Here is a 12853-nt window from a genome sequence, read left to right on the forward strand (position 1 = left end):
TTAATGTTCCCAGATGGATATGCAGCGAATCTGAGCAGGGGAGTGAACTTAGGCACTTTACGAGTCAACGGGATGAAGAGTCATGACTACCACATATGGGTTGAGCGGCTTCTTCCAGCGATGGTCCGAGGCTATGTCCCTGACCATGTCTGGCAAGTGCTGGCAGAGTTGAGCTTTTTCTTCCGTTAGCTTTGTGCCAAGGAGATATCTCGGACTGTCGCTCAGGACTTGGAAAAAACGGCACCTGTGTTGCTCTGTAAGCTGCAGAAGATCTTTCCACCCGGCTTCTTCTTGCCCATGCAGCATCTGATTGTGCACCTCCCGTCCGAGGCATGTTTGGGGGGCCCGTGCAAGCCTGGTGGTGCTATCCAATCGAGAGATGTCTAAAGACTCTTCGCAAAAAATGTACAAATAAAGCTAGAATTGAGGCTTCCATTGCAGAGGCAAGTCTAAGGGAGGAGGTGGCAAACTTCACAACACTATACTACAAGCCAAAACTTCCTAGCAATCATAATCCACTCCCTCGTTACAATGTTGGCGAAAATGAATGGACCCACAGCCTGTTCCAAGGCCAACTCAGCAGCGCAAGTGGATCGACCAATAAGATATTGGGAAATGAAGAGTGGCGAAGTGTCACCGCCTGTAGGAAGTACGTCACCGACATGCACCACGAGGCGCGCGTGCAGGCCCACAGAGACTACTACGCCATGGTGTTGAAGCAGTCCATCAGCAAGCCTGATGCAAGACAGGTGGAGCTATCCTGGGCCCAGTACCTTGAGGTAGATGAAAAACATTAATAATGATTCATTTTGAGATTAAGTCGGTTTAATTTTATCTTTTTCTATGTCAAATAATCGATGACTTGTAGGTGATTCCCTGGTGGTGCCGATCCCACTCCGTGTGCTGGGAGATGATCGTGGACAGGTGGTTGTCCAACGACTTCGCTGAGAACCACGCGAGGCAGTGGGACTAGCGTCTGCTGAGGCGAGGTGCTACTCACCATCAAGGCAGCCGCAGCCTCCCCGCCTACAAACAAGCATATGTAAGTGATTTCTTTTATCTTATTTGACGCTAAGTTCTGCCTTATTTCTCACCATCTTGCCGTCTTACTCATAGGAGGCTGCACACCCGGGCGTGGAGGTCTCGGAGTTCTCTGCGTGGGCTATGTCCCACATGGGCAGAGCGTCTTTCTCTGTCTCCTTTGACCCGTCTGCCCCGCGCGAGGTGTACTCCGACCCGACCGTGCACACTAAGGTCCAAGAGTACACCTCAAAGGTGAGGGAGGTCCATGGGGAAGATTACGATGTGCGCACTAAGCCCATTGATGCAGAAACCATCATGAGGCTAGGAGGAGGCAAGAAGCATGGGCGGATGTGGATTGCAGACTTTGCCATCGACTCCACCACTGTTCCCTCTCTCGACATGCTCCGAGCACAGAGCACGAGCTCCAGCCAGCCCATACGCCCACGGCCTACTCTGTCACTGCAGCGGGTCGACGCTCTCGAGGTACGTCCTATTTTACTCATCGTACGTTCATCTTTGCACACCTAAGTTACATTTGCATTACTGAAACATTGAAGTTTGTATTGTAGGCCGAGCTGCAGGGCCAGAAGCTCGTGGTCGAGGCTCAGAGCGTGCAGCTGCAGGCCCAGAGGGAAGCATTCGTGGCCCAGGAGAGGAGGATGCAAGAAATGGAGGCCTTCATGTGGAGTGTCCAGCAAGGGGGTGTACCTTTGCCGTTGGCAGCTCCTCCACCGCCTACTCCTACAGCCACTCCTGTAAGTATGAAAGTTCACTCTTACTAGATGCTTCCTTGACATACAACCATGGTTGACATAGAAACTTACTAGATGCTTGACATAGAAACTTACTAGATGCTTGACATAGAAACTTACTACATGCTTGCACTAGCTATGACATACAACCATGCTTGACATTCTCAATTTACTAGATGCTTGACATAGAAACTTACTAGATGCTTGCACTAGCTATGACATACACCAATGCTTCACATAGAAACTTACTAGATGAATCTCACACATGCAACCTCTTATCCTTTTTGCAGCTTCGGTCGGCGGGTTCGAATAACCCCGCTCATGCGTCACCGAATGATGGAGCCTTTGCTTCACCATCATGTCATATGACGTTTTTTTGAGGAGTTGTGCTTCGTCATGTGCTTGGACTTGAGCTTCACTTGTGGTTGTGACTTGTGCTTGGACTTGATGGACTGTGGTTGTGAATTTGTGACTTGTGGTTATGATATTTGACTTGTGGTTGCGATATGTTGTTATTTGAGTTGTGGTTGTGATATAATGTGTGAAAATGGTTTTGTTGTGATATATATGTGATTATTGTGATGATTGTAATATATATGTGACATATAATATATATTTGAACTGTTTGTGTCAGTGGAATGCAAAAAACAAAAAAAAAAATTGCAATTTCGGTTGATTTGCCGAGTGCAATGGTCATGTCACTCGGCAAAGCTGGGAAACTTTGCCGAGTGCCAGGACATTGCACTCGGCAAATTTTTTTTTTAAAAAAAGCAAAAAATCTTTGCCGAGTGCTAAGCTGGGGAGGCACTCGGCAAAGAGCTTTTTAAAAAAAATTAAAAAATGGCTTTGCCGAGTGCGCGCCGCCGTGGCACTCGGGAAAGAGTTTTTTTTTTAAAAAAATAAAAAATGCCTTTGCCGAGTGCCTTGCCACCATGGCACTCGGCAAAGAGTTTTTTGAAAAAAAAATAAAAAATGTCTTTGCCGAATGCCTTAACTGTCGGCACTCGGCAAAGGCGCCGTCAACGGAGCAGCGCCATTGACGGCTGCTTTTCTTTGTCGAGTGTCGCCGTTGGTCCTCGGAAAAGGCTTTGCTGAGTGCCCAACAAATGGCCCTCGGCAAAGAGCCTCTTTGCCGTTAAATTTTTTTCCAAGGGCTCTTTGCCGAGGGCGGCGCTCAGCAAAGCCTTTGCCGATGGCTTTTGGGCCTTTGCCGAGTGCCCTGGGCCCTCGGCAAAGAGGACGCCTCCAGTAGTGGTAGATGGGAATCGACCAAAAGTTTAAGGACCTACGATGCAATTTACTCTGAATTAAATATGAAACATTATCTCAATGAACGCCTTCCATCTTCTGAGGGAAGAAGAAATAAAATGGTATGAGAGGGCAAAAACAAAAGATCTTTTAGAAGGCGATGATAACACACGTTACTTCCATTTACTAGCAAATGGGAAACATAAAAAACAACACACCTTCAAACTAAAACATGAAGATGGAGAATTAGTAGGTGATGCAGAATTAAAGGAATACATCACAAACTACTACAAGGGGTTTTTTGGACCACCAGAGGAAAATAATTTTACAATGGTGGAAGACCAAATTCTTGACATAACCCAAGTGACGGAAGAGGAAAATAATTTACTTACTGCTCCGCGCACAGAGAAGGAGATAAAGGAGGCAGTGTTACATATGGAACATAATAAATCTTTGGGTTCTGATGGTTTCCCAGTTGAATTTCTTCAATTTTTCTGGGAGATCATAAAATGGGATCTTCTTTCTAAATATTTTTATGTGGATCGTCTCCATCTATTTAGCCTCAACTTTAGAGTAATTATACTACTCCCAAAAATTAAAAGAAGTCACAAAAATACGATAATATAGGATTATTTGTTTACTTAATGTTAGCATCAAAAAATTTTTTTTTTGCAAAGTTGCTACAGATCGATTTTTTGGCAGTGGCTAGCAATTGTACGACCATCTCAAACGGCTTTCTTGCCAGGTAGTAATATCATGGAAGGTGTAGCTATTTTGCACGAAAGCATTCATGAATTACACACTAAGGAATAAGCTACATGGGGTGATCCCTAAAATGAAAAGGCCTATGACAAAGTTAAATGTTCTTTTCTATAACAAATTCTTCGTATGAAAGGTTTTGCCAACAATGGTGTAACTGGATCAAACATTTTGTGAAAGGAGGTAGTGTGGGCATATTAATGATGACATTGGGCACTACTTTCAAACAAAGAAGGGATTCAGACATCGAGATCCTATGTCACCTATTCTATTCAACATTGTAGCTGACATGTTCTCTATTTTAATCAAGCGGGCAAAAGATGATGGCCAAATTAGAGGTGTGATACCCCACCTTGTTGTCTATTTTGCAATATGCAGACGATGCAATCCTTTTTATGGACCATGATTTTGAGCAAGCTAAAAATATGAAGCTTTTGCTCAGCGTTTTTGAACACTATCAGGTCTGAAAATTAATTTCCACAAAAGTGTGATCTTTTGCTTTGGTGAAGCTAAACAATATGAGCAAGAGTACACTAAACTGTTTGGATGTGACATAGGAACATACCCCTTCAGGTTATCAGGTACTTAGGAATCCTGATGCACCACCCTAAACTACGCAATGTGGAGTGGGGTGTAATTGAGGATAGATTTATGAGGAAACTAAGTACTTCGAAAGCCAAACACTTATCCTATGGGGGCAAGCTAGTTCTGTTGAACTCGGTTCTAAGTAGTTTACCCATGTTCAAGATGTCTTTCTTTGAAATTCCCAAGGGTGTCCTTAAAAGATTAGATTTTTATCAATCAAGATTCTTTTGGCAAGGCAACAATGATAAACAGAAATATCGTCTTGCTAAGTGGGACATTCTATGTTGCCCTAAAGACCAAGATGGTTTAGGCATAATAGACCTTGAAGTTAAAAACAAATTTCTTCTAAGCAAATGGTTATTTCAATTGCTGAATGAAGAAGGAAACTGGTAGACCTTACTTAGGAATAAATACCTAAGCTTGACCCAAGTTCAAATTAAATCTGGGGATTCTCAATATTGGAAAGGTCTTTTAAAGGTCAAGGATGATTTTCTAGGATGTGGGACATTTAGGATGAGAGATGGCTCACGAACCATATTCTAGGAAGATAGAGAGGATCTACACCCCTAAAAGAACAATTTCCTAGCCTGTATAATCTAGTCTATTATCCTCATGCTACTATTGAGAATGTCATGAGTCAAAGGCCTCTTAATATCGCTTTTCGATGAGCCCTGGTCAGAGACAAATTAATTGCTTGTTCTAACCTGGTAGTAAGAATAGCAACATTCAACTTTCAGAGGGTAAGGACGGTTTTAACTGGGACTTACATAATCATGGTCAATTCTCAGTTTGGTCGATGTACCAGTTCCTAATAAACCAGGTCATCCATTTTACCAAGAAATTATTTGGAAACAGAAACTCCCTCATACCTTCAATAAGGTTTAATTTTAACAAAGGATAATTAAGCCAAAAGAAAGTGGGAGGGTAGCTAAAAGGGATGTTTCTCTAATTGTAATGAAACAATTAAGCATTTGTTTTTTCATTTTCAACATGCATGCTAAGAGAATCTGGAACATAGTTCATATAGCTACCGGATTATGCCCACCTAGATCCATATTTTATATGATGGGGAATTGGCTAAGGGGCATAGCAAGGTAGGAGAAAAAAATCAATTTTGTGGGGGCCGTAGCTCTTATTTGGGCAATTTGGTGTTCATGTAATGATATTGTTTTTCAGAAAAGACATTATACTTCCTTTTTGCAAACTAGCTTCAGGGGAACGTATTGACTGTGGTTTTGGGCGTTGCTGCAGCATGAGGACGCTAGGGAGATGATCTGGTTCGCGAGCAAATCTTTGGAGATGGTCGCTCTAGATATCTTCGCCAAGAATGGATGTAAAAGCAATAATAGACTTTGCTTATAATTTTCATTCTAAAGTGTGCTCATTCCCTTTATTTGTTAATCAACATTTCTGCTAAAAATCTTGTAAGAGATGGGTTGTGTATGTTTGTAGATGCTAGAATTATTCCTTTTTCTAAGAAATATTGTAATCATCAATATTATTCATTGAATCAAGCGTAGTTTCCTCTAGCTTGTGTTTATGTGTTTTCCTAGTTTCATCTACTATGTTGATCTTTTTTTTTATAAAGGAAATGTTTTATTAATTCACAATCATTCAGTCGAGCTGATACAATAATTTTAAACCCACTTTCGGCCTTTGCATACAAGCATACAGCCTAAAAAACAAGGGCCTGGTGGACTTCACCTGGCTTATACAACAGTTAAGATACAAGGTTAGTACACTAGTTGTTACTCAATTAACAAAACCAAACATAGAGCTTTCAATGGTGCATGGTTATGCAAACATGGTTCGGTGGGCCTATTTTTTAAAATTGTTAGGAGCACATTATTTATTAGAAAAAAAAGACTTTGACATGAAAGATAGAAACAAAAAAGAAGCGGCATCGGAGCGGGTGTCGGAGCATCTCCAAGAGTATCTAATATTTTTCTCCTAAAAAGATGGTGTTTTCCAACTCCTAATTTTTTTTTGAAAGGAATAAATAAGGCTATCTCCAATAGTTTCTAATAATTCACTCCTAAAACATATTTCAAAAACGTATTCCAATCATTCAATGGCATTTTTGTAAATATAATCATCTTCTTTATGAGAACAGGCACGTACAGCCTGCCCTTCCGTTCCTCAGCTGGCCGGTTCCATCTCAGAGCCCAGCTCGATCGGCAGATCCAGTGCACATGCGTTTGTGAATGGTGAACGGCGAGCGGGCGGGGGCCGGAGTGCATGCGGGAGTCGTTGCTGGGAAGGTATGAGATCGTGCGGACCCTCGGGGAGGGCGGCAAGCCACGACGTGGAGCCTGGCACTATCGGAGACGGCTTCTTTGTCGAGTGTCACATGTTTTGCCGAGTGCTTTTTATCGGATGCTTGGCAAAGAGGCTATTTGCTGAGTGCCAGAGAGAAAAGTACTCGGCAAACAACTAGCACTCGGTAAAGAAGTGGTTTGTCGAGTGCCGAGCACTCGGCAAATTAGAACACTTGGCAAAGGGCCGCCGCCGTTAACCCTTTGCCGGGTGTCTTCTCCTGACATTCGGCAAAGCGGTGATTTACCGAGTGTCATTTTTTGACACTCGGCAAACCATATGCTTTTTTACTTTTGACCTCCAAACTTTTTCTGTAGTGCTCATACAATACCTGGTACTCCATGTTCCAATGTGGCATATTTCTCGGACTTTTTCTATATTTCTTTAATTTATTGCATTTAATTGAAATTTTTTGGATAATTCAAATTATAACCGCTAGTCATTCGAATAATAAAAAAAATGAATGGAAAAATTATATTCATGTTATTTAGTATAATGTGAGGCCGTATCCAGGAATAGATCACCAATTTCGAACATCTTGTTCATGAAACATGACTACGAACATGCGATCGAGTTGTTTTTAAATTCTATAAAAAGCAAACGAAGTCCAAAAATCATGAAACTTGTCAAGATGTCATCATATCATATGTGGAGGCTGTGATAAAAAATTTGAGAAGGTTTCGCGTAAGTTGTCACGTACGATACTTGCAAACCGAAGAATCTCCGAAGAAGTTTCATGATTTCGTGAAGAGGGCGACGAGATGGTAAGCATCGTACATGACAAACTTACGCGAAACCTCCTCAATTTTTTTTATCACAGCCTCCACATATGATATCATGACATCTCGACAAGTTTCAAGATTTTCAGTCTTCATTTGCTTTTTATAGAATTTAAAAACAACTCGACCATAAGTTCGTGGTCATATTTGGTGAACAAGATGTTCGAAATTAGTGGTCTATTCCTAGATACGGCCTCCCATTATACTAAATAACATGAATATCATTTTCCCATTCATTTTTCAATATTCAAATGACTAGCAGTTATAATTTGAATTATCTAAGAAAATTCAATTAAATGAAATAAATTAAAGAAATATAGAAAAAGTCCGAGAAATGTGCCACATTGGAACATGGAGTACTAGGTATTGTATGAGGACTAAAGAAAAAGTTTGGGGGCAGGAAGAAAAAAAATAAAAACGGTTTATCGAGTATCTGCGTTTGACGCTCAACAAAGGAGCCCCTTTGTTGAGTGCCAGGACATCTGACACTCGGTAAAGAATTTTAATTTTTTTTAAAAAAATACCCCTCTTTGCCGAGTGCCGGGCCGGGTGGCACTCGGCAAAGAATTTTAAAAATTAAAAAAATACTTTGTCAAGTGCCATATCGTGGACACTCGGCAAAGATTTTTTTTTTAAAAAACCCGTCTTTGCCGAGTGCCAGGCCAGGTGCACTCGGCAGAGAATTAAAAAAATAAAAAAAAATACTTTGCTGTGTGCCAGATTGGGGGCACTCGGCAAAGGGGGGATTTAACCCCGATGGTCCAGCCGGCCCACACACACTGCACACACGCACGCTGACCGCGCCAGCGCCGCCGGCGCCTCCCGTGCTGCGCTGCCTGAGGAGGAGAAAGAGAGGAGGAGGAGAGGAGGAAGAAGGAGGAGGAGAAGGAGGAAGAAGGAGGAAGGAGGAAGAAGAAGGAGGAGGAGGCGCCCTGGCCGCTGTTGCCACGTCCCCGGCGCTTCCCCAACTATCGCCTTGTCCACCGGAGCCCTGGCCCCTTCACCACCGCCGCCCTACGATGCCCACTAGGTATGCCCTACCATCGTCGTCGTAGTATTACTAGTAGTTGCAATACTAGTTGTGGTAGAGTAGCAGTGGTGGTAGTCATAGGAGTGGTTGTGACATTGTTATATATATGTGGTTGGATATAATCTTATGCATGTCGGCTGTAACAGAACCGCCCAATTTATACAAGATCAACTACGGCTGTCCCCGCTAACACGTTGACATGCGCATACTTTCACTCATATAAACCCGGTAGTCCGCCGAGTATCCCGAAAGACCTCGGTAAATCAACATCACAACCAAGATCGCGTGATTAAGCAAATACACATCATATACACAGGGTTGCAGCGGAAAATAATATTACAAGTGGATTCACAAATAATAGTACAAGTTTAGGTTTCAAAAACCGATTAGTGAAAACAACATAGCTTTCAAAAGATTACATTAATATATGTTCCAAATACATTGCTAGCATAAGTGACATCATCCGACAAAAGCATATAGATGAGAAGTAACTATAGAATCACCGAGCCACCGGCGGTTAGCCACCATCTTCACAGGCCGAGAACTTTACCAGCAACATAGTGGGATAAACTCTAAGTACGAGAAGGTACTCAGCTAAACTTACCCGTCAAAACTAGAAATAAAGGACACCAAGGGTCATGCAAGGCTTATGAGGTGGGCTAGCCTAACACAGTTGCATAAAAGAGCTTATGAATATAGTAACCAATTTAAACTTCGCATCAAGTTTATCATCATTTACCTGTCCACTAGATTTGCACCTGTACTAGAGCACTCACTTATTAGGAGCAAACAATATTAACCATAGCAGGTATAATAAGGTTGTCATCATCATATCATCATTTCCGAACCATTATGATATTTAGTGTATCTACATTGGAGATAAGCCCGTCAAGTTCTCACTAACTGGGAGAGACGGCGACTCGAATCGAATTACAACTCAGCTGAGGGGGTATTCCTAACTCTCGCCCTGGCATACTTTGCAAGGGTAGCCGTGGGTCACCTTTGGGACAACTCAGGAACCAAATTCGCGGGTTCGATCAGCGCCAGCACTCTTAGGGATTACCCTTCTGCCAGGACGATCAGGACTTTTAAATCACCTGCCCTTGGACTCATGCCTACGGCTCCCTTCCGAGGCGCACTTTATACTTATCGACTTCCGGCCTGAGGTGAGCTACTCGGCTTCGCGGTCGGTCTTCGGACATGGCCAACTAAGAGAGAGGCATGCGTTCAACATGAACAGGAAAGGCTCCAAGATTCAGTCCTTAATCGACACAGACGGAGTCACTGTAAACCGGCAAGCCTCCGTCCGGTCTTCATTTCAAATTAAGACTGGTTCTTTTCCACGATAGCAAATATAGCCAACCGTGCCATATGTATCTTCCTATATCTCGCAGGTGATAGGAAATCACCTGACTTCTACCATGTTTAAGCAGGGCTAAGCACTACACGAGCCTGAGCTACATAGGATTCAGGGTAACAATATCTGGACAAGGAATTGGGTAACCAATGCAGCAAGTGTTTGCATCCGACACCTAAACTTAATGCAACAATATATGTAATAATAATACTGTAACTGCATTTCAGAAATTAGGAGGCTTAATATGCTCCGGGGCTTGCCTGGGATCCAACACAAGTCAGTTCAGTTAGCTTGCACCGTCCTGGTGACATCTCAGGTCCTAGCACTTGCTTAGTCCTTCCATCTTCGGGATAGATCCATCAAACGCTGTCTTCAGGTTTGGCTCCAACATCGCATCCTTCATGTGGTGCATCTAGCGTACCTAGATGAGATGCAATATACAAGTGCATAAATATGAAGAATAGTACCATGAGACGCATCACAAAATAGCAAGCAAGACAAGCATAGTTTACACTAACACACTTAAGTACTTTGTGATCCTTAACTTAAACATCACACAATCTATCATGCTAAGATGGTAAGGAAGACGACAACACCAAGCATGACACAAGTTTCCCAAGATCTCAGATGCTCTAACTCAGTCATCATTCAAGGCATAAGTCACACTTAACAATATACAAGCAAACACTATAATTGGAATCTGTCAATTTCTAGACATGCAAACAGCAGCTACAAGATTTAGCTATAACTGGAGTTACACAAATCCAAATGACTTGCAAGAAGACATTTTGGAAAGCTTATAAAATTATCTACATTTCATCTATAATCATCTTAGCATGATTCTCAAGTTAACTAAGTCAAATATACCCATTTACAGAAACTGGTCCACAATTGACAGAGAACAGCCATTTCTGAAACCCAAATTTAAACAGGCATAACTCACAAACTACAAGGCCAAATACCACCAAATTTTAACAGCAGCTATATACATGAATTATCTACAACTTTTGTATAAACAAGTTTCACAACAATGCACATTATCATGAAGAACTTTGCTAGGTTCCCAGATCTGTCCATAAACCATATCGGCAAGAAAATAATTATTAACTTATGTTGCAAATTCATAATTGGGCAAAACCAACTTTACCAACATTTCACACATGACTAACTAACATCAGAACACCTAGTGTCCATGACCAAATAAATTCTTTTAATACATTTCTTAATTTATTTTAGATAACAAGGTGACTTAATGAACATATACCAAAAGTATACAATAAATTCTAAAAAAATTATAGTGGCTCACATATCCTATCAATAGGCTACTGAACAAATTTCACTCCATTTGAATATGTATAGCAACCTCTATGAAAAAGACAAGCTGCTAAAGCAAGAAATCATGTGAGAGCAAGATAAACTAATAACTCACTCATGCAGCAACCAATGACCATGAATTTTTTTACCACACATCAAACATCACATGAGTAGCATGCCACAAAAATTTCACTTCATTTGGAGTCCTACATTTGCAGTTATAAAAAAGACAAATACAACTAGCATGAAAGACCTAGCTGCATAAATCTATTTTCACAGCTAAAACTTTAAACTTAAGCATGAAATATTATAGATCTACTGCATAGATAATTTCACAAGGATTCCAAAAAGTCCTCATTTGCTATTTTACGAATTTCCTATGATTTACTATACATTTTCAAAGTTTCACCCGATTTACAACAAATAGGTCCCTCGAGGCACTATTCACTTGAGTCAATGACATTGCATTTAGGCCCTTCCCCTTAGTTGAATTTGAGGACGAAGTCCCCCACGCAAACTGGAACAGAGGAGGTGGTCGGCTCGTGATTCCCGGCGTGGCAAGGCCCTGACCTACGCGCACCCGCTCAGGGCTTCGGCTTAGCCCCAGGCGTCCCATGGTGGCCCAGCCACGCGAGGGTGCCAGCGCCGTGGTGGCCATGCCGATGGCGGCAGCTCCCTGGCGGAATTAGCCGTGACGAGCGCATGCGAGGGAGGGAGGGAGGCAATGCGAAGACAGTGGAAGCGCTGGCTTGGCGCGAGGAGGCAGGAGGAGGCGGAAACCGAAGCGGCGGCCGGAGCTCCATGGGCGGCCATGGTGAGCGCGTGCCCTGGAGCTCGGCAGAGGCAAGGGTGGGCGAGCGAGAGGTGAGTGCGAGTGCGGGAGAGGCACCAAGTGAGCCTGGGGCGGCTCCCCTTCGACGCCAGCATGCTAGGACACACGGCCAGGCGGTGGGGCGCTCAATTCGCGCATGGCCGCCACGCCCTGGGCAGGTGTTACCCATTCGGGCATTTCCACGAGCATGTGGCGGGTGACGATGGGGCGAAGGTGGTGCGCCGTTTTGGGCTAGTTACGGGCCGAATCTAGACATGGGCCTTTAATGATGTTTGAAGCCCGCGATATGCTCTACATTTTTCATTAAGGGGGTTCAGCCATTAGCAAAACATATTAGAAGATAAATGTATGCCAAAACAGCAGTGTCAACACCTTGACGGCAGTCACGGAAACTCACTTTCGGTGGTCAAAACTTCTTCAAACTGAATCCAACTTTTTGTATGCTCTTCACCAAGATGTAAACTCCAAATTTCACTTTTGGGTCAAAGCATGATGCTTAACAAAAACTCAAGAACGTGGCATGCCAACCTAATGACAATGAATTCCAGACTTGGAATAATTCTAAGTGCTGAAAACAACAGCAAATTCGATCTTGTGACCTCGATTTGACTTACTTCCAAGCTGATCTAGCTCTTAGTCCAAAAACCAAGTTTGTTCTACATGATATGGACTACAACTTTTATTTAAAGTCCAACCTCAAAACTAGTATAGAACCTACTGTTCTACTTTGACCAAAGTAGGATCACGATGAAGTTTAAATTTTCCTTTTTGATCCATTGGAGCATTTTCTGGCCACCTGCTCAACATGAACCCTTCATAACTTTTGTTCATGAGTGCAAGTAGAGTTGTTTGAGTATG

The sequence above is a fragment of the Miscanthus floridulus genome, chromosome 1, assembly GCF_019320115.1.
Source record: "Miscanthus floridulus cultivar M001 chromosome 1, ASM1932011v1, whole genome shotgun sequence".
In the NCBI taxonomy this organism is placed as follows: domain Eukaryota; kingdom Viridiplantae; phylum Streptophyta; class Magnoliopsida; order Poales; family Poaceae; genus Miscanthus; species Miscanthus floridulus.